Source organism: Triturus cristatus, chromosome 8 (genome assembly GCF_964204655.1).
Source record: "Triturus cristatus chromosome 8, aTriCri1.1, whole genome shotgun sequence".
NCBI lineage: Eukaryota > Metazoa > Chordata > Amphibia > Caudata > Salamandridae > Triturus > Triturus cristatus.
In genome coordinates, this window is record NC_140591.1 from 1621581959 (window position 1) to 1621605273 (window position 23315).

Consider the following 23315-nt stretch of genomic DNA (forward strand, 5'->3'; position numbering starts at 1 on the left):
GCATCAATATTGCTCAAATCTAGGGTTATATTTCATCTGCCTCTTGCTCATTGAAATACCTTTTTGATTTTGCAATCACAGTATTGTTACTATAATATTGAAAACACTTTCAGTTTTTATTAGGTTTAAGATGATCTGTTCAACCGAAAGATAAATCAGACTTTTCTAACTGAATTGAATCGGAGGACGAATTAATGAAAATAGTTTTTTATTTAAGAATGAGGAAAGCAAGTCACTGCTGAGATTTAAACTCAGGATCTCCTGTTTACTAGACAGGCGCTTTAACCAGCTAAACCACAGCACCCTCTTGAAAATGCTTTCAGGAATTGTTTGCCGTATGGTGTTCAAGAGAATCTTGAGTTTTTCACTTTCATAATCATTTCTCAGTTCAGAAAACGCTCTACTCAACTACTTTAGACGAGGATACTGATCCTATTGATAAACACCTCATTGATATATTGCTTATCCTGTTCATAAATGTTTTAATTATGCCTTCTTTAAGAATGCATTACTTGATTTCAACTTTAGAATGATTTTTTATCTCTATTTTGCTCTTTGTCACTCTTTTTTCCCTTTTTAATTCAAAGCATTACTTTGAAAATCTTCACAATACCACGTTTTTTAGTTTTTCAATTTAAGATGACCCATTCTAATGTTCACAGAACAACACTTTTCTTTTTAAAATGTATTAAACATTTGCGTGATGAAAATTATTTTTACATGTAAGGACCAATAATAAGGTGCTGCTGAGATTTGAACTCAGGATTTCCTGTTTACGAGACAGGCGCTTTAAGCACCTAGCCACAGCACCTACTTTTGTGATAACGAAGGGATCATTAATTTAGTATTGGTGATCAAATTCTGTGCCTGTGTTAAAGTGTCTTAATATGTATTCTAATGTTAAACAAGCAAGGATTCCTAATCTGTAAACAAGAATAGCTATGTTGTATTAAAAAAGAACACATTTTAAACTCAATCCCATATTTTGAATAGTTTATAAATAAGTGTTTTACATATATTCATCAATATTGGTCAAATCTAGGGTCTTATTTCATCTGCCTCTTGCTCATTGAAATACCTTTTTGATTTTGCAATCACAGTATTGTTACTATAATATTGAAAACACTTTCAGTTTTTATGAGGTTTCAGATGATCTGTTCAACCGAAAGATAAATCAGACTTTTCTAATTTAATTGAATCGCAGGACGACTTAATGAAAATATTTTTTTATTTAAGAATTAGGAAAGCAAGTCACTGCTGAGATTTGAACTCAGGATCTCCTGTTTACTAGACAGGCGCTTTAACCAGCTAAGCCACAGCACCCTGTCGAAAATGCTTTAAGCAACAGTTTGCCATATGGTGTTCAAGAGAAACCTGAGTTTTTCACTTTCATAATCATTTCTCAGCTCAGAAAACGCACTACTCAAATAGTTTAGACGAGGATACTGATCCTATTTATAAACACCTCATTGATATATTGCTTATCCTGTTCATAAATGTTTTAATTATGCCTTCTTTAAGAATGCATTACTTGAATTCAACTCTAAAATGATTTTTTATCTCTATTTTGCTCTTTGTCACTCTTTTTTCCCTTTTTCATTCAAAGTATTACTTTGAAAATCTTCACAATACCACGTTTTTTTGTTTTTCAATTTAAGATGACCCCTTCTAATGTTCACAGAACAACACTTTTCTTTTTAACCCCTTCGCTGCTAGGACTTTTCCCCTCCTGTGCTAAGCCTTTTTTGGGCTATTTGGGGTAGTGCGCGCTTAGGCCCCTGTAACTTTTTGACCACATTAGGTATCCATGCCAAATTTGCGTCCTTTTCTTCCAACATCTTGGGGATTCTAATGGTACCCAGGGTTTGTGGATTCTCCTACAGGGTTCCCAGAAATTAGTCAAAATACAGCAAAATTTTGTTTTTTTTGTGACAAATTGGAAAAACGGGCTGCAAATGAAAGCTTTTGGGTTTTTCTCTGCGAATGGTATCAAAAAAGGGTTTGTGGGGCTGAAATCACCATTTCTCCAGCTTTTAGGAAATGACAGAATTTTGTCAGAAAACCAACATTTTTCACACAGTTTTGGCATTTTTCTGGGACATACCCTATTTTTGCTACTTTTTGTGCTTTCAACCTCCTTCCAGTTAACGGTAGAAATGGGTACAAAAACAATAATGGATCCTGGAAAGCTATACATTTTTGAAAAGTAGACAAAATTCGGAATTCAGCAAGGGGTCATTTGTGTAGATCCATCAAGGTTTCTTTATAGAAACTTACAGGTATATATAGGAAAAATTAAAAATTTGTTGAAAAAAGCAGCATTTTGATTCAACGTTTTCACCTGTAACTTCTTCGAATTATGACATCTCTTTGAAAGCAATGTACCGTTACATCCGGTGGACCTTCCTGGTTGTGGGGACATATAGGACTTGTAGGTTCACCAAGAGCCCAACGAACCCAGAGTAGAAAACTGAGCAGCATTTTGTAATGTTTTTTTTTTTTGTTCCGGGTATATAGCAATTATTGTGGGAAAATGTATACATGGAAAAATCGGTATGAAAGTCACCTATGTATTTCTGAAATGGGAACAAATTACAGAGTTTAGAAACAGTGCATATTTGCACATTTTCGAAATTGGGAATACTCATATTTGCATGACAATTATTGGTCATTTTTCAAAATGACTTTTTTTTTACACAATGTCTTTCATTTGAAAGGGAGAAATGCATCAAAAATCAATAGGTAATAACAGTTGCTTTACAAATTTGAACTACCCTAAGTCTCCTGATAAAAATGGTACCTCACTTGTGTGGGTAGGCATAGTGCCCACGACAGGAAGTGGCTCAAAACCTAAGGTGAACGCACCACATTTTCACATTGAAAATTTACACTTTATTTGCGAAGAGTCTAGCTGTAGTTTTTGAACCCTAGCCCTGCCGGCACCTAGGGAAACCTAGCAAACCTATACATTTTTGAAAACTAGACACCCAGGGGAATCCAGGATGGGGTGACTTGACTGCCTCCCACCATGGTCTGTTACCCAGAATCCCTTGCAAACGTAAAAAATTGACAAAAAAAATACATTTTCCCCACATTTCTGTGATGGAAAGTTCTGGAATCTGCGTGGATCCACAAATTTCCACCCACCCCGCGTTCCCCAAAGTCCTACGAGAAAAATGGTACCTCACTTGTGTGGGTCGGCATAGTGCCCGCGACAGGAAACGGCGCAAAACTCAACGTGGTTTTGCAGTGAAAAATGACCCTTTTTTTGGCAAAGTGACTAGCTGTAGATTTTGAACCCTAGCCCTGCCGGCACCTAGGGAAACCTAGCAAACCTATACATTTTTGAAAACTAGACACCCAGGGGAATCCAGGATGGGGTGACTTGACTGCCTCCCACCATGGTCTGTTACCCAGAATCCCTTGCAAACGTAAAAAATTGACAAAAAAAACACATTTTCCCCACATTTCTGTGATGGAAAGTTCTGGAATCTGCGTGGATCCACAAATTTCCACCCACCCCGCGTTCCCCAAAGTCCTACGAGAAAAATGGTACCTCACTTGTGCGGGTCGGCATAGTGCCCGCGACAGGAAACGGCGCAAAACGCAACGTGGTTTTGCAGTGAAAAATGACCCTTTTTTTGGCAAAGTGACTAGCTGTAGATTTTTAACCCTAGCCCTGTTGGCACCTAGGGAAACCTAGCAAACCTATACATTTTTGAAAACTAGACACCCAGGGGAATCCAGGATGGGGTGACTTGACTGCCTCCCACCATGGTCTGTTACCCAGAATCCCTTGCAAACGTAAAAAATTGACAAAAAAAACACATTTTCCCCACATTTCTGGGATGGAAAGTTCTGGAATCTGCGTGGATCCACAATTTTCCACCCACCCCGCATTCCCCAAAGTCCTACGAGAAAAATGGTACCTCACTTGTGCGGGTCGGCATAGTGCCCGCGACAGGAAACGGCGCAAAACGCAACGTGGTTTTGCAGTGAAAAATGACCCTTTTTTTGGCAAAGTGACTAGCTGTAGATTTTGAAACCTAGCCCTGCCGGCACCTAGGGAAACCTAGCAAACCTATACATTTTTGAAAACTAGACACCCAGGGGAATCCAGGATGGGGTGACTTGACTGCCTCCTACCATGGTCTGTTACCCAGAATCCCTTGCAAACGTAAAAAATTGACAAAAAAAACACATTTTCCCCACATTTCTGGGATGGAAAGTTCTGGAATCTGCGTGGATCCACAAATTTCCACCCACCCCGCGTTCCCCAAAGTCCTACGAGAAAAATGGTACCTCACTTGTGCGGGTCGGCCTAGTGCCTGCGACAGGAAACGGCGCAAAACGCAACGTGGTTTTGCAGTGAAAAATGACCCTTTTTTTGGCAAAGTGACTAGCTGTAGATTTTGAACCCTAGCCCTGTCGGCACCTAGAGAAACCTAGCAAACCTATACATTTTTGAAAACTAGACACCCAGGGGAATCCAGGATGGGGTGACTTGACTGCCTCCCACCATGGTCTGTTACCCAGAATCCCTTGCAAACATAAAAAATTGACAAAAAAAACACATTTTCCCCACATTTCTGGGATGGAAAGTTCTGGAATCTGCGTGGATCCACAATTTTCCACCCACCCCGCGTTCCCCAAAGTCCTACGAGAAAAATGGTACCTCACTTGTGCGGGTCGGCATAGTGCCCGCGACAGGAAACGGCGCAAAACGCAACGTGGTTTTGCAGTGAAAAATGACCCTTTTTTTGGCAAAGTGACTAGCTGTAGATTTTGAACCCTAGCCCTGCCGGCACCTAGTTAAACCTAGCAAACCTATACATTTTTGAAAACTAGACACCCAGGGGAATCCAGGATGGGGTGACTTGACTGCCTCCCAGCATGGTCTGTTACCCAGAATCCCTTGCAAACGTAAAAAATTGACAAAAAAAACACATTTTCCCCACATTTCTGGGATGGAAAGTTCTGGAATCTGCGTGGATCCACAAATTTCCACCCACCCCGCGTTCCCCAAAGTCCTACGAGAAAAATGGTACCTCACTTGTGCGGGTCGGCCTAGTGCCCGCGACAGGAAATGGCGCAAAACGCAACGTGGTCACACCTCAATTTTGCAGTGAAAAATGACCCTTTTTTGGCAAAGTGACTAGCTGTAGTTTTTGAACCCTAGCCCTGCCGGCACCTAGGGAAACCTAGAAAACCTATACATTTTTGAAAACTAGACACCCAGGGGAATCCAGGATGGGGTGACTTGACTGCCTCCCACCATGGTCTGTTACCCAGAATCCCTTGCAAACGTAAAAAATTGACAAAAAAAACACATTTTCCCCACATTTCTGTGATGGAAAGTTCTGGAATCTGCGTGGATCCACAAATTTCCACCCACCCCGCGTTCCCCAAAGTCCTACGAGAAAAATGGTACCTCACTTGTGCGGGTCGGCATAGTGCCCGCGACAGGAAACGGCGCAAAACGCAACGTGGTTTTGTAGTGAAAAATGACCCTTTTTTTGGCAAAGTGACTAGCTGTAGATTTTGAACCCTAGCCCTGCCGGCACCTAGGGAAACCTAGCAAACCTATACATTTTTGAAAACTAGACACCCAGGGGAATCCAGGATGGGGTGACTTGACTGCCTCCCACCATGGTCTGTTACCCAGAATCCCTTGCAAACGTAAAAAATTGACAAAAAAAACACATTTTCCCCACATTTCTGGGATGGAAAGTTCTGGAATCTGCGTGGATCCACAAATTTCCACCCACCCCGCGTTCCCCAAAGTCCTACGAGAAAAATGGTACCTCACTTGTGCGGGTCGGCCTAGTGCCCGCGACAGGAAATGGCGCAAAACGCAACGTGCTCACACCTCAATTTTGCAGTGAAAAATGACCCTTTTTTGGCAAAGTGACTAGCTGTAGTTTTTGAACCCTAGCCCTGCTGGCACCTAGGGAAACCTAGCAAACCTATACATTTTTGAAAACTAGACACCCAGGGGAATCCAGGATGGGGTGACTTGACTGCCTCCCACCATGGTCTGTTATCCAGAATCCCTTGCAAACGTAAAAAATTGACCAAAAAAACACATTTTCCCCACATTTCTGGGATGGAAAGTTCTGGAATCTGCGTGGATCCACAAATTCCCACCCACCCCGCGTTCCCCAACGTCCTACGAGAAAAATGGTACCTCACTTGTGCGGGTCGGCCTAGTGCCCGCGACAGGAAATGGCGCAAAACGCAACGTGGTCACACCTCAATTTTGCAGTGAAAAATGACCCTTTTTTGGCAAAGTGACTAGCTGTAGTTTTTGAACCCTAGCCCTGCCGGCACCTAGGGAAACCTAGCAAACCTATATATTTTTGAAAACTAGACACCCAGCGGAATCCAGGATGGGGTGACTTGACTGCCTCCCACCATGGTCTGTTACCCAGAATCCCTTGCAAACGTAAAAAATTGACAAAAAAACACATTTTCCCCACATTTCTGGGATGGAAAGTTCTGGAATCTGCGTGGATCCACAAATTTCCACCCACCCCGCATTCCCCAAAGTCCTATGAGAAACATGGTACCTCACTTGTGCGGGTCGGCCTAGTGCCCGCGACAGGAAACGGCGCAAAACGCAACGTGGTTTTGCAGTGAAAAATGACCCTTTTTTTGGCAAAGTGACTAGCTGTAGATTTTGAACCCTAGCCCTGTCGGCACCTAGGGAAACCTAGCAAACCTATACATTTTTGAAAACTAGACACCCAGGGGAATCCAGGATGGGGTGACTTGACTGCCTCCCACCATGGTCTGTTACCCAGAATCCCTTGCAAACGTAAAAAATTGACAAAAAAAACACATTTTCCCCACATTTCTGGGATGGAAAGTTCTGGAATCTGCGTGGATCCACAATTTTCCACCCACCCCGCGTTCCCCAAAGTCCTACGAGAAAAATGGTACCTCACTTGTGCGGGTCGGCATAGTGCCCGCGACAGGAAACGGCACAAAACGCAACGTGGTTTTGCAGTGAAAAATGACCCTTTTTTTGGCAAAGTGACTAGCTGTAGATTTTGAACCCTAGCCCTGCCGGCACCTAGGGAAACCTAGCAAACCTATACATTTTTGAAAACTAGACACCCAGGGGAATCCAGGATGGGGTGACTTGACTGCCTCCCACCATGGTCTGTTACCCAGAATCCCTTGCAAACGTAAAAAATTGACAAAAAAAACACATTTTCCCCACATTTCTGGGATGGAAAGTTCTGGAATCTGCGTGGATCCACAAATTTCCACCCACCCCGCGTTCCCCAAAGTCCTACGAGAAAAATGGTACCTCACTTGTGCGGGTCGGCCTAGTGCCCGCGGCAGGAAATGGCGCAAAACGCAACGTGGTCACACCTCAATTTTGCAGTGAAAAATGACCCTTTTTTGGCAAAGTGACTAGCTGTAGTTTTTGAACCCGAGCCCTGCCGGCACCTAGGGAAACCTAGAAAACCTATACATTTTTGAAAACTAGACACCCAGGGGAATCCAGGATGGGGTGACTTGACTGCCTCCCACCATGGTCTGTTACCCAGAATCCCTTGCAAACATAAAAAATTGACAAAAAAAACACATTTTCCCCACATTTCTGTGATGGAAAGTTCTGGAATCTGCGTGGATCCACAAATTTCCACCCACCCCGCGTTCCCCAAAGTCCTACGAGAAAAATGGTACCTCACTTGTGCGGGTCGGCATAGTGCCCGCGACAGGAAACGGCGCAAAACGCAACGTGGTTTTGTAGTGAAAAATGACCCTTTTTTTGGCAAAGTGACTAGCTGTAGATTTTGAACCCTAGCCCTGCCGGCACCTAGGGAAACCTAGCAAACCTATACATTTTTGAAAACTAGACACCCAAGGGAATCCAGGATGGGGTGACTTGACTGCCTCCCACCATGGTCTGTTACCCAGAATCCCTTGCAAACGTAAAAAATTGACAAAAAAAACACATTTTCCCCACATTTCTGGGATGGAAAGTTCTGGAATCTGCGTGGATCCACAAATTTCCACCCACCCCGCGTTCCCCAAAGTCCTACGAGAAAAATGGTACCTCACTTGTGCGGGTCGGCCTAGTGCCCGCGACAGGAAATGGCGCAAAACGCAACGTGCTCACACCTCAATTTTGCAGTGAAAAATGACCCTTTTTTGGCAAAGTGACTAGCTGTAGTTTTTGAACCCTAGCCCTGCCGGCACCTAGGGAAACCTAGCAAACCTATACATTTTTGAAAACTAGACACCCAGGGGAATCCAGGATGGGGTGACTTGACTGCCTCCCACCATGGTCTGTTATCCAGAATCCCTTGCAAACGTAAAAAATTGACCAAAAAAACACATTTTCCCCACATTTCTGGGATGGAAAGTTCTGGAATCTGCGTGGATCCACAAATTCCCACCCACCCCGCGTTCCCCATCGTCCTACGAGAAAAATGGTACCTCACTTGTGCGGGTCGGCCTAGTGCCCGCGACAGGAAATGGCGCAAAACGCAACGTGGTCACACCTCAATTTTGCAGTGAAAAATGACCCTTTTTTGGCAAAGTGACTAGCTGTAGTTTTTTAACCCTAGCCCTGCCGGCACCTAGGGAAACCTAGCAAACCTATACATTTTTGAAAACTAGACACCCAGGGGAATCCAGGATGGGGTGACTTGACTGCCTCCCACCATGGTCTGTTATCCAGAATCCCTTGCAAACGTAAAAAATTGACAAAAAAAACACATTTTCCCCACATTTCTGTGATGGAAAGTTCTGGAATCTGCGTGGATCCACAAATTTCCACCCACCCCGCGTTCCCCAAAGTCCTACGAGAAAAATGGTACCTCACTTGTGCGGGTCGGCATAGTGCCCGCGACAGGAAACGGCGCAAAACGCAACGTGGTTTTGCAGTGAAAAATGACCCTTTTTTTGGCAAAGTGACTAGCTGTAGATTTTGAACCCTAGCCCTGCCGGCACCTAGGGAAACCTACCAAGCCCACGCATTTCTGAAAACTAGACACCCGGCGGCTTCCAGGTAGGTATGGCTTGCGTGGATCCCCCAACGTTTCCTTACCCAGAATCCCCTGCAAACCTCAATTTTTGCTCAAAAAATCACTTTTTTCACACATTTTGGGGTGGGAAAGTAGTGGCATCACCGGGCTCACACAAATTTACCACCACCCAGCGTTCCCCCAGGTCTCCCGGTAAAAATGGTGCCTCACTTGTGTGGGAGGCCCAAGTACCCGCGGCAGGCAAGGGCCCAAAACGTAGTGAGGCGACATCAAAATGGCCTATCGCAAAACCACCTGGTTTTGCAAGGGGGGTCACTTTGGTTTTTGGCCCGGTGCTCGGCGGCCATCTAGGGAAACCTACCAAACCCATGCATTTCTGAAAACTAGACACCCGGCGGCTTCCAGGGAGGTATGGCTTGCGTGGATCCCCCAACGTTTCCTTACCCAGAATCCCCTGCAAACCTCAATTTTTGCTCAAAAAATCACTTTTTTCACACATTTTGGGGTGGGAAAGTAGTGGCATCACCGGGCTCACACAAATGTACCACCACCCAGCGTTCCCCCAGGTCTCCCGGTAAAAATGGTGCCTCACTTGTGTGGGAGGCCCAAGAACCCGCGGCAGGCAAGGGCCCAAAACGTAGTGAGGCGACATCAAAATGGCCTATCGCAAAACCACCTGGTTTTGCAAGGGGGGTCACTTTGGTTTTTGGCCCGGTGCTCGGCGGCCATCTAGGGAAACCTACCAAACCCACGCATTTCTGAAAACTAGACACCCGGCGGCTTCCAGGGAGGTATGGCTTGCGTGGATCCCCCAACGTTTCCTTACCCAGAATCCCCTGCAAACCTCAATTTTTGCTCAAAAAATCACTTTTTTCACACATTTTGGGGTGGGAAAGTAGTGGCATCACCGGGCTCACACAAATTTACCACCACCCAGCATTCCCCCAGGTCTCCCGGTAAAAATGGTGCCTCACTTGTGTGGGAGGCCCAAGTACCCGCGGCAGGCAAGGGCCCAAAACGTAGTGAGGCGACATCAACATTGCCTATCCCAAATGTCGCATCACTACGTTTTGGGCCCTTGCCTGCCGCGGGTACTTGGGCCTCCCACACAAGTGAGGCACCATTTTTACCGGGAGACCTGGGGGAACGCTGGGTGGTGGTAAATTTGTGTGAGCCCGGTGATGCCACTACTTTCCCACCCCAAAATGTGTTAAAAAAGTGATTTTTTGAGCAAAAAATGAGGTTTGCAGAGGATTCTGGGTAAGGAAACGTTGGGGGATCCACGCAAGCCATACCTCCCTGGAAGCCGCCTGGTGTCTAGTTTTCAGAAATGCGTGGGTTTGGTAGGTTTCCTTAGATGGCCGCCGAGCACCGGGCCAAAAACCAAAGTAACCCCCCTTGCAAAACCAGGTGGTTTTGCGATAGGCCATTTTGATGTCGCCTCACTACGTTTTGGGCCCTTGCCTGCCGCGAGTACTTGGGCCTCCCACACAAGTGAGGCACCATTTTTACCGGGAGACCTGGGGGAATGCTGGGTGGTGGTAAATTTGTGTGAGCCCGGTGATGCCACTACTTTCCCACCCCAAAATGTGTGAAAAAAGTGATTTTTTGAGTAAAAATTGAGGTTTGCAGGGGATTCTGGGTAAGGAAACGTTGGGGGATCCACGCAAGCCATACCTCCCTGGAAGCCGCCGGGTGTCTAGTTTTCAGAAATGCGTGGGTTTGGTAGGTTTCCCTAGATGGCCGCCGAGCACCGGGCCAAAAACCAAAGTGACCCCCCTTGCAAAACCAGGTGGTTTTGCGATAGGCCATTTTGATGTCGCCTCACTACGTTTTGGGCCCTTGCCTGCCGCGGGTACTTGGGCCTCCCACACAAGTGAGGCACCATTTTTACCGGGAGACCTGGGGGAACGCTGGGTGGTGGTAAATTTGTGTGAGCCCGGTGATGCCACTACTTTCCCACCCCAAAATGTGTGAAAAAAGTGATTTTTTGAGCAAAAAATGAGATTTGCAGGGGATTCTGGGTAAGGAAACGTTGGGGGATCCACGCAAGCCATACCTCCCTGGAAGCCGCCGGGTGTCTAGTTTTCAGAAATGCATGGGTTTGGTAGGTTTCCCTAGATGGCCGCCGAGCACCGGGCCAAAAACCAAAGTGACCCCCCTTGCAAAACCAGGTGGTTTTGCGATAGGCCATTTTGATGTCGCCTCACTACGTTTTGGGCCCTTGCCTGCCGTGGGTACTTGGGCCTCCCACACAAGTGAGGCACCATTTTTACCGGGAGACCTGGGGGAACGCTGGGTGGTGGTAAATTTGTGTGAGCCCGGTGATGCCACTACTTTCCCACCCCAAAATGTGTGAAAAAAGTGATTTTTTGAGCAAAAATTGAGGTTTGCAGGGTATTCTGGGTAAGGAAACGTTGGGGGATCCACGCAAGCCATACCTCCCTGGAAGCCGCCGGGTGTCTAGTTTTCAGAAATGCGTGGGTTTGGTAGGTTTCCCTAGATGGCCGCTGAGCACCGGGCCAAAAACCAAAGTGACCCCCCTTGCAAAACCAGGTGGTTTTGCGATAGGCCATTTTGATGTCGCCTCACTACGTTTTGGGCCCTTGCCTGCCGTGGGTACTTGGGCCTCCCACACAAGTGAGGCACCATTTTTACCGGGAGACCTGGGGGAACGCTGGGTGGTGGTAAATTTGTGTGAGCCCGGTGATGCCACTACTTTCCCACCCCAAAATGTGTGAAAAAAGTGATTTTTTGAGCAAAAAATGAGGTTTGCAGGGGATTCTGGGTAAGGAAACGTTGAGGGATCCACGCAAGCCATACCTCCCTGGAAGCCGCCGGGTGTCTAGTTTTCAGAAATGTGTGGGTTTGGTAGGTTTCCCTAGATGGCCGCCGAGCACCGGGCCAAAAACCAAAGTAACCCCCCTTGCAAAACCAGATTAACAATTGTTACTACAACGTGAGAATTTTGGAATAATACTGCAAAGAAAATGTGGCAGACAGTTTGAGGTTTACAGGACAATGGGGATAAAAAATAATTTTCAATTCACTAGAGAGACATCACCATGAACTCCCAAGGGTTTTCGACAATATCTACAGTTGGTGGGTTATTCTTGCATGGAAAGTGTACCTTGGCAGAGGAACTAAAGACAAAGATTCCTGCACAACCATCTATTCCTCAAACACACACACATACTGGTTGGATTTGGCACAAGGGCGAGTCATGGTTCAGTGTATTCAATTTTATTAACAAGAAATTTCACAAAAATGAAATGCACTGTTGTTGGACTTGGCCCTTTTTCCCTCATTTTTTTTCGTTTTTGTAATGTTAAGGTGCAGGTGCTTACTTCTCCCAAGATGGCTGCCACAGACCCCTGCTACTGCAGGGTGGTCATTTTTCATAGTAGCACCCTAGCTGCCAGGAGCTGGCTGGGACCCACAACAATGTTGCGATACCAGCCCGCCTTTTTGTCCCATAGTTAGAGTGGGGAAGCTCCTGGAAGAAGCTGGAACCTTCTAGAAGGGAGGTGGGGTTTTACTTTTGCCGCCTTGGCTAGAGGTCACCTGACCTAGGGCTACTTAAGAGTGGGAGGGAAACTTGTGTGGTGAGTTGGCCATTGGGGTGAAGCAGAGCTGGAAGAATCCACCAGGAGTGTAGGCGGTAGGGCCTAGCCAGGGACTTATGCCTCTGAGAGTGACAGGATTTAGGTACTGCCTCTTAAGTGAGTGAGGTGCCCTGTGAATCCCACTGATCTTGCCCAGTAGTAGGAGGACCCAGAGACTCTCTGCCAACCTGACTAGGAAGGACCTAGTCGCCCTCTCCATTCCTACCCCTGTAACAGAACCCCTTAAGGGCGCCAGATACATCTGCGCCAAAAGACTTCATCTGTCAACTGAGAACTGAAACCTAACTTTAAGAACTGAGACTGCATGACAAGAGCGAGCTGTAAGCCTTGAATGCCAGAGCTGAGACTGCGTGTCCAAGCTACTCTTTTGAACAAAATACTAAGCCGATTGCCAAGCCACCGGGGATCGACCAGGTACTAGCGCTGTGACCCCCGCGCTTCCTGCCCTGGTCTGGGACCCCCGGCAGCGTGCTCCGCTGAGCACCATTTCCCCATCCTTAATTTGAGCCCCCCCCCTGCGACGACGAAGCCAGCGCACTCACCGCCGCGGCCTGGAGGCCTGGAGAAGTGCCCTGCTGTGTTGCGAGGCCTTAGAGAAGTGCCCTGCTGTGTCGCGAGGCCCAGGAGAAGCCCGGGGCCCCGTCGCTGCCGTCGCAGCCGTGTGAGGAGGTGCGCAAGGTCTGGGCCGAGTTCCCCCATCGTCGTGAGGACGGACGCCTGCTGACGCCGAGACGGAGGTAAGCCCGGAGGCTGAGATCCCCCCTGGTGCGCCCCCTGCTGGTCTGGAAACCACACCGCACTTGGCCCGGGTTGTCCCCTCCGTGGGAATACCCTCCCCTGCCTGCGCGACGGAGAGACCCCGCCGAGGGATCCTGTCCGTGTCCCCCCTTCTGTAATACTGAGAGCGGTGCTTTGTGAACTGCACCGGAGCATAGGGACCCGCTCCGCAAGTCCGGTCATTCTCCCCGCTGGAAGCCGCCCAAAGAACTGACTGACATTACCCTCGTGTGGCGCTTCCCGCCACCGACCCTGCTTCCCCAGCCGGAGCGACAAGGAATGCGAGTAGCGCATTGCGTTATATGCTCTCCTCGACAGTAATTACATTACAAGGAAATGCGAGTAGCGCCTCGTGTTACATGCTCTACTCGAAAGTAATTGTTTGCCAGGAAATGCGAGTAGCGCCTTGTGTTACATGCTCTACTCGAAAGTAATTGTTTGCCAGGAAATGCGAGTAGCGCCTTGTGTTACATGCTCTACTCGAAAGTAATTGTTTGCCAGGAAATGCGAGTAGCGCCTTGTGTTAAATGCTCTACTCGACAGTAATTACATGCCAAGGGATGCGCGTACCGCATGGTGTTATATGTTCCGCACAAAGGTAATTCCATACCAGGATCACGAGTAACGTGTCGTATTATATGCTCTGCTCGACTGTAATTACCTGCAAATGGTTGCGCGTAGCGCTTTGTTTCATATGCTTTACTTCACAGGATTAGGGGCCATCGATTACGAGGAGCGCTCAGTTCCACAGGCGCCATGTTAGTGAACCCAATGTGTCCCCGTTCAAGTATTACGCTTAGTTAGAAGGCCGGTCCAGGGAAAGACTTTACGTAAGCGCGCACAGCGCTAGAACAAGGTTAGGCACTGCATAAATACCACCCAGAGTGTCGAATGTAATGTTATGATGGTATTATAATTCATGTATTACCTTGTGATTTCCTGAACTGCATCTGACCAGCTATACTTGGATAAACTTGAAGTATTTGCATAATTTGAACGGTGTGGCGTCCCTTATTGTGTGTGTCCCTAGTCCATGAGAAGCGTGTGGTGTATGGTTGCTTAGCACCTAGCCCTCTGGTTGCCCGACCGGCTCGCGCCACGCTACCGCCTATAGGGCCTGGTGACCCCAGGTTCCTACAACTGTCAATAATTAAATTCACAAAAAACCAAACCAATGACTCGCAGCTCGTGAGCTGTAAAGCCACGTCAAGGCACCAACCACTTTACAGGCCATTCACACACCTTTCATACGTGATACAAACAAGACCATTCGCACCACCAGGTACAAAAGCAACACAGTACAAAAATCACCAAAAAGGGACAAGGTACACCCTGCTTCAGAAAGACAAATATTACTGCACAGCCATCTAATCCGCAAGCACACACACATACTGGTTGGATTTGGCACGAGGGTGAGTGATGGTTCAGTAGATAAAATTGTATTAGCAAGTGATTTCACAAAACATGAAATGCACTGGTAATAATTGAAAGGGCGAGAAACTGAACCATTGACTCACAGCTCGTGAGCTGTAAAGCCACGACAAGGCACCAACCTCTTTACAGGCCATTCATACACCTTTCATACGTGTGAGACATACAAAACCATTCACACCGCCAGCCGCGGGCCCATCACATAACAAAACTCACACCAGCACACAGCGCCATTCAATGGCCCATCACTTTCACACGCCCACAATCCAGACACAGCAACTACACAGGCTAATGGATTGCGTGGAGTGGCACTCAGCTAGCAGTGTGTGTAGTTACCAGCAGAAAGTCACTACTCACACACAGCCAGCCGAGCACCAGTCCACACACACCGCAAGCCAAACGCCAGTCCACGCACACCGCTAGCCAAGCGCCAGTCCAGGCACACCGCCAGCCAATTGCCAGTCCAGGCACACCGGCAGCCAATCGCCAATCCACCTACACCGCCAGCCAAGCTCCAGTCCACGGACACCACCAGCCAAGCACCAGTCCGCACACACCACCAGTCCACGCACACCGCCAGCCAAGTACCAGTCCACGCACACCGCCAGCCAAGCACCATTCCACGCACACCGCCAGCCAAGCTCCAGTCCACGCACACCACCAGCCAAGCTCCAGTCCACGGACACCACCAGCCAAACACCAGTCCGCACACACCACCAGTCCACGCACACCGCCAGCCAAGTACCAGTCCACGCACACCGCCAGCCAAGCACCATTCCACGCACACCGCCAGCCAAGCACCATTCCACGCACACCGCCAGCCAAGCACCAGTCCACGCACACCACCAGCCACGCACCAGTCCACGCACACCGCCAGTCCATGCACACCGCCAGTCCACGCGCACCGCCAGTCCACGCGCACCGCCAGCCAAGCACCATTCCACGCACACCATCAACCAAGTGCCAGACCACACACGCCAACAGCCAAGCGCAAGCCTACACACACCGCCATCACATTTAGGATTTTTTTAGAAAAAAATAAAAACACAAACAAATTGCAAATAGATACAAATCTTCTAACAGAAAATCAGCAACTAAATACATTGCACTAACACCAACCTTGAAACAGAATCATATTTTCCAAAGAATACAGACCAGCCAGTTCACTTTACCACTCATGAATGTTCCCAAAAGTTTTTTCGCGTGTGGTACGCTCTGAAACAAGCAGGGAGACACAGTGCAGGATGAGAGGGACAATCGGGGCAGTACATACGACTCTCCTTCCGCAAACCTCTTCGCCAACAGACTCTACATCTCCTACTGGGAAAATCTTTTGCGGGTGTGGGAGGAATGTGATCTGGAAAGTGGCGTTCTTTCAATCTAGCAACATCCTCCACCACTCCAACTCTAGGAACACTTGCCTGTTCCACTACAACAAGGCTGCCTATTACAGACTCCTGAAACTTAGCAAAAGTCATCTTTGACTCAGGGCAAGAATCCTGGAACACAACAAAAGCATTAAACATTGCCAAGTGGAAAAGATGGATAGCCAACCTCTTGTACCAAATGTAAGCCTTACGAAGAGCAGTGTAAGGTTCCAACCTCTGATCTACTCTGTCAACACCACCCATGTGCCTATTATAGTCTAAAATGCACACAGGTTTGCGCGCTTCAGCGACCTGACCCCAAACAGTCACAGGTGCAGTGCTTTCATCATGGATGGAAGTCAGCATGTAGACATCTCTCCTGTCTGTAAACTTCACAGCAAGAAGCTCCTGGCAACGCAACACACTGCACTGTCCCCGCACAAGCTTTTGACAAACAAGTTCTTTCGGGAAACCTTTACGGTTAGAGCGGATTGTGCCACAAGCAACAGTGTCCACTTTGGCCAATTCCCTGAACAACCGCACACCAGTGTAGAAGTTATCTACATATACATGGTGGCCTTTGTTAAAAATTCCTCTACCAAGTTCCCAAACAATTTTCTCAGTCTCTCCAAAAGTGGACGGACAACCAGGGAGGTTAAACCTAGATTCCTTACCGGTGTACACCCTGAAATTAGAGACATATCCAGTCCTACTGTCACACAGCATATACAGCTTTATTCCATAGCGTGCCCTCTTACTAGGAATGTATTGCCTAAAAACCAAGCGGCCCTTGAACAACACCAAAGACTCATCCACTGCAATTTCTCTACCAGGGGCATAAATCTCAGAAAATCGATCAACAAAGTGATCAAGGACAGGCCTAATCTTAAAAAGACGGTCACAATCAGGGTGATCTCGTGGCAACGCTAAACCATTATCAACAAAGTGCATCATCCGAAGCAGAAGCAAATACCTGTCACGACTCATGACTGCCGGAAAAATAGACGTTGCCATCAAGGGACTGCTAGACCAATATGAAGACATTGATGGCTTCCTTAGCAAGCCCATCAAAAAAGTTAAACCCAAGAACTTCTTCATCTCTTCAACATTTGTGGGAGTCCACCGGGTAGCTCTAGAGTGTGGCTTAAGACTGGCACTGTTGTCCCTCAAAAACTGTTCGGCATACAAATTAGTCTGCTCAACAATCTCTGCCAAAAACACATCGTCCATAAACAACTGAAAAATATTTACCGGCAAAAAGTTTTCAGTATTCACTGTAGGCCCTGGAACACCAGTAAACTCTGGCAATGCCGGCTGCACCATGCCAGGGGCAACCCAGAGGTCATCACTTTCAACGGGAAGCCTTGCAGCCCCAGCCTGCAGCCCAGATGCCTCTTGCCGCACTACACCAACGGGAAGCCTTGCAGCCGCAGGCTGCAGCTCAGAAGCCTCTTGCCGCACTACACCAACGGGAAGCCTTGCAGCCGCAGGCTGCAGCCCAGAAGCCTCTTGCCGCACTACACCAACGGGAAGCCTTGCAGCCGCAGGCTGCAGCCCAGATGCCTCTTGCCGCACTATCGGCACATCAGTCTCCTCCTCTAACACAGGCACTTCATCCGCACTAAGAGTATCTTCATCATCCGATGACCCCATACGGAGAGAAAACTCACTGCCAGAATCGTCCCCTGCCTCCTCTCCCTCAGATGCAGAGTCAGTCTCTGAACCATGGTCAGAGGAAGACTCAAACAGCAAACCAACAACCTGCTGAGCAGTAATCCTGCGGCTAGCCATTATACTTACTAAGATAGAAGACTGCACAAACAAGTCAACAACAACAAACAATGTGCAAACCAAGTAAGTAAAGAAATGTGTACCTTTATCACAAAGATCAATGTACTCAAAAACTATACAATCCAATTACAAGAGACAGCTGCACTCACCAGAAACCAACTCTGCAGTGACACAGCAAAAACCAACGATATCAAACTAGAAAGAAGAAAAAAAAACAAATTACTCACAAGACAACAAAATACACATCGAGCACCAATGCAAAAAGTTTTTGACACTCAAAAACCAAACATACTGCTATTATTACACCATTTGCAAAACAGGCAGAGAAATCAAACACATTTACATTGTACAAAAATAAGTCTCTTACCAAACTACACAAACAGCAGAACCACCAGTCACAAAACTGCAACGTGAAAAGAAGAAAAGCCTTCACCTAGAACAAAAAAGTAAACAAAAAAAAAACATTACAATTGGAATTCACAAAAAATATAACAATAAACATTATAACATGCTATGTCACTACCCAAATGGTCAATCGGGTTGTGTGCCAGAAAACAAATTACACCCTGGAAGCGAGGGGTCACTTCTATTTTTATTTGAACTAATTCCCTGGTGTCTAGTGGCCTTTTCTGCCCCCCCCCTGGGAGCAGAAACGGCGAAAAAATAAAACCGATCTGCCCCCAGAGGGGGCAGAAAAATCTACAAAATAATTAGGGGCCCAAGGAAGCGACCCTTGCCCAAGGGGTCGCTTCCTACAACAAAAATTAGATCCCTGGTGTCTAGTGGGCTTTTCTGCCCCCCCCCCCTGGGAGCAGAAACGGCAAAAAAATAACACCGACCTGCCCCCAGAGGGGGCAGAAAAGTCTTCAAAAAATTTAGGGGCCCAAGGAAGCGACCCTTGCCCAAGGGGTCGCTTCCTACAATAATAATAAGATCCCTGGTGTCTAGTGGGCTTTTCTGCCCCCCCTAGGAGCAGAAACGGCAAAATAATGACACCGATCTGCCCCCAGAGGGGGCAGAAAAGTCTTTCAAAAATTTGTGGGCCCAAGGAAGCGACCCTTGCCCAAGGGGTCGCTTCCTACAATAATAATAAGATCCCTGGTGTCTAGTGGGCTTTTCTGCCCCCCCTGGGAGCAGAAACGGCAAAACAAATGACACCGATCTGCCCCCAGAGGGGGCAGAAAAGTCTTCCAACAATTTAGGGCCCCAAGGAAGCGACCCTTGCTCAAGGGGGCGCTTCCTACATAAATACTGATATCCCTGGTGTCTAGTGGGCTTTTCTGCCCCCCCTGGGAGCAGAAACGGCGAAAAAAAACCACCGATCTGCCCCCAGAGGGGGCAGAAAAGTCTTATAATTATATATGGCCCCCAGGAAGCGACCCTTACCCAAGGGGTCGCTTCCAAAATAAAATAAAACACATCCCTGGTGTCTAGTGGGGCATCCCTGCTCCACGATCGCGACGCTGTGCGCGATCGTGGAGCAGGAATGCCCTGTATTGAGACATCAGGGGAGAGGAAATACTCTTTCCTCTCCCCCGATGCCTCAATACGCTCTGAAAGGCCCCCGCCGCCCCACCGGAACACACAAGACTCACCTACTCGCTGTGGACGCCTGGAAGCAAATGGCTTCCAGGCGTCCGAGCACTCCCTGATGACGCCGGCGTGCGCTGTGCGCGCTGACGTCACCAGGAAGCGTGGGGGGGCTCGGGGGTGGCAGCGGAAACTCTTCCGCTGCCATCCCCGTCTGTGGGGGCACGATCGATGCCCCAGGGGGGGAGCGCCAGCGCTTCCCCCAGGGGCTGTCCTCATGACGGAGCGGTTCCGTCATGAGCACAGCCCAACTGATGCTCATGACGGAACCGCTCCGTCCTGAGCATCCAAGGGGTTAAAATGTATTAAACATTTGCGTGATGAAAATTATTTTTACATGTAAGGACCAATAATAAGGTGCTGCTGAGATTTGAACTCAGGATTTCCTGTTTACGAGACAGGCGCTTTAACCACTTAGCCACAGCACCTATTTAAGTGATACAGAAGGGATCATTAATTTAGTATTGGTGATCAAATCCTGTGCCTGTATTAAAGTGTCTTAATATGTATTCTAATGTTAAACAAGCAAGGATTCCTAATCTGTAAACAAGAATAGCTATGTTGTATTACAAAAGAACACATTTTAAACTCAATCCCATATTTTGAATAGTTCATAAATAAGTGTTTTACATATATTCTTCAATATTGCTCAAATCTAGGGTTATATTTCATCTGCCTCTTGCTCACTGAAATACCTTTTTGATTTTGCAATCACAGTATTGTTACTATAATATTGAAATCACTTTCAGTTTTTATTAGGTTTAAAAAGATGTGTTCAACCGAAAGATAAATCAGACTTTTCTAATTTAATTGAATCGCAGGACGAATTAATGAAAATAGTTTTTTATTTAAGAATGAGGAAAGCAAGGCACTACTGAGATTTGAACTCAGGATCTCCTGTTTACTGGACAGGCGCTTTAACCAGCTAAGCCACAGCACCCTCTTGAAAATGCTTTAAAGAACAGTTTGCCATATGGTGTTCAAGAGAATCCTGAGTTTTTCACTTTCATAATCATTTCTCAGTTCAGAAAACGCTCTACTCAACTACTTTAGACGAGGATACTGATCCTATTGATAAACACCTCATTGATATATTGCTTATCCTGTTCATAAATGTTTTAATTATGCCTTCTTTAAGAATGCATTACTTGATTTCAACTCTAGAATGCTTTTTTTATCTATATTTTGCTCTTTGTCACTCTTTTTTCCCTTTTTCATTCAAAGCATTACTTTGAAAATCTTCACAATACCACGTTTTTTAGTTTTTCAATTTAAGATGACCCATTCTAATGTTCACAGAACAACACTTTTCTTTTTAAAATGTATTAAACATTTGCGTGATGAAAATTATTTTTACATGTAAGGACCAATAATAAGGTGCTGCTGAGATTTGAACTCAGGATTTCCTGTTTACGAGACAGGCGCTTTAACCACTTAGCCACAGCACCTACTTTAGTGATACAGAAGGGATCATTAATTTAGTATTGGTGATCAAATTCTGTGCCTGTGTTAAAGTGTCTTAATATGTATTCTAATGTTAAGCAAGCAAGGATTCCTAATTAGTAAACAAGAATAGCTATGTTGTATTAAAAAAGAACACATTTTAAACTCAATCCCATATTTTGAATAGTTTATAAATAAGTGTTTTACATATATTCATCAATATTGCTCAAATCTAGGGTCATATTTCATCTGCCTCTTGCTCATTGAAATACCTTTTTGATTTTGCAATCACATTATTGGTACTATAATATTGAAAACACTTTCAGTTTTTATTAGGTTTAAGATGATCTGTTCAACCGAAAGATAAATCAGACTTTTCTAATATAATTCAATCGCTGGACGCCTTAATGAAAATAGATTTTTATTTAAGAATGAGGAAAGCAAGGCACTGCTGAGATTTGAACTCAGGATCTCCTGTTTACTAGACAGGTGCTTTAACCAGCTAAGCCACAGCACCCTCTTGAAAATGCTTTAAGGAACAGTTTGCCATATGGTGTTCAAGAGAATCCTGAGTTTTTCACTTTCATAATCATTTCTCAGTTCAGAAAACGCTCTACTCAACTACTTTAGACGAGGATACTGATCCTATTCATAAACACCTCATTGATATATTGCGTATCTTGTTCATAAATGTTTTAATCATGCCTTCTTTCAGAATGCATTACTTGAATTCAACTCTAGAATGATTTTTTATCTCTATTTTGCTCTTTGTCACTCTTTTTTCCCTTTTTCATTCAAAGCATTACTTTGAAAATCTTCACAATACCACGTTTTTTTGTTTTTCAATTTAAGATGACCCATTCTAATGTTCACAGAACAACACTTTTCTTTTTAAAATGTATTAAACATTTGCGTGATGAAAATTATTTGTACATGTAAGGACCAATATTAAGGTGCAGCTGAGATTTGAACTCAGGATTTCCTGTTTTCGAGACAGGCACTTTAACCACTTAGCCACAGCACCTACTTTAGTAATATAAAAGGGATCATTAATTTAGTATTGGTGATCAAATTCTGTGCCTGTGTTAAAGTGTCTTAATATGTATTCTAATGTTAAACATGCAAGGATTCCTAATCTGTAAACAAGAATAGCTATGTTGTATTAAAAAAGAACACATTTTAAACTCAATCCCATATTTTGAATAGTTCATAAATAAGTGTTTTACATATATTCATCAATATTGCTCAAATCTAGGGTTACATTTCATCTGCCTCTTGCTCATTGAAATACCTTTTTGATTTTGCAATCACAGTATTGTTACTATAATATTGAAAACACTTTCAGTTTTTATTAGGTTTAAGATGATCTGTTCAACCGAAAGATAAATCAGACTTTTCTAATTTAATTGAATCGCAGGACGAATTAATAAAAATAGTTTTTTATTTAAGAATGTGGAAAGCAAGGCACTGCTGAGATTTGAACTCAGGATCTCCTGTTTACTAGATAGGTGCTTTAACCAGCTAAGCCACAGCACCCTCTTGAAAATGCTTTAAGGAACAGTTTGCCATATGGTGTTCAAGAGAAACCTGAGTTTTTCACTTTCATATTCATTTCTCAGTTCAGAAAACGCACTACTCAAATAGTTTAGACGAGGATACTGATCCTATTCATAAACACCTCATTGATATATTGCTTATCCTGTTCATAAATGTTTTAATTATGCCTTCTTTAAGAATGCATTACTTGAATTCAACTCTAGAATGATTTTTTTATCTCTATTTTGCTTTTTGTCTCTCTTTTTTCCCTTTTTCATTCAAAGCATTACTTTGAAAATCTTCACAATACCACGTATTTTTGTTTTTCAATTTAAGATGACCCATTCTAATGTTCACAGAACAACACTTTTCTTTTTAAAATGTATTAAACATTTGCGTGATGAAAATTATTTTTACATGTAAGGACCAATAATAAGGTGCTGCTAAGATTTGAACTCAGCATTTCCTGTTTACGAGACAGGCGCTTTAACCACTTAGCCACAGCACCTATTTTAGTGATACAGAAGGGATCATTAATTTAGTATTGGTCATCAAATTCTGTGCCTGTGTTGAAGTGTCTTAATATGTATTCTAATGTTGAACAAGCAAGGATTCCTAATCTGTAAACAAGAATAGCTATGTTGTATTACAAAAGAACACATTTTAAACTCAATCCCATATTTTGAATAGTTCATAAATAAGTGTTTTACATATGTTCATCAATATTGCTCAAATCTAGGGTTATATTT

General features: G+C 45.3%; 4 non-coding genes across 4 annotated transcripts; all 4 read right to left on the reverse strand.

Moving 5' to 3' along the window:
* Positions 1–19942: 19942 nt before the first annotated feature.
* TRNAT-CGU (transfer RNA threonine (anticodon CGU)) lies at positions 19943–20015 on the reverse strand. Its single transcript has one exon. It is a non-coding gene; the product is annotated as a tRNA-Thr (tRNA).
* A 947-nt stretch (positions 20016–20962) lies between these two features.
* TRNAT-CGU (transfer RNA threonine (anticodon CGU)) lies at positions 20963–21035 on the reverse strand. Its single transcript has one exon. It is a non-coding gene; the product is annotated as a tRNA-Thr (tRNA).
* A 438-nt stretch (positions 21036–21473) lies between these two features.
* TRNAT-AGU (transfer RNA threonine (anticodon AGU)) lies at positions 21474–21547 on the reverse strand. Its single transcript has one exon. It is a non-coding gene; the product is annotated as a tRNA-Thr (tRNA).
* A 434-nt stretch (positions 21548–21981) lies between these two features.
* Positions 21982–22054, reverse strand: TRNAS-CGA (transfer RNA serine (anticodon CGA)). The gene has a single exon. It is a non-coding gene; the product is annotated as a tRNA-Ser (tRNA).
* Positions 22055–23315: the final 1261 nt, after the last annotated feature.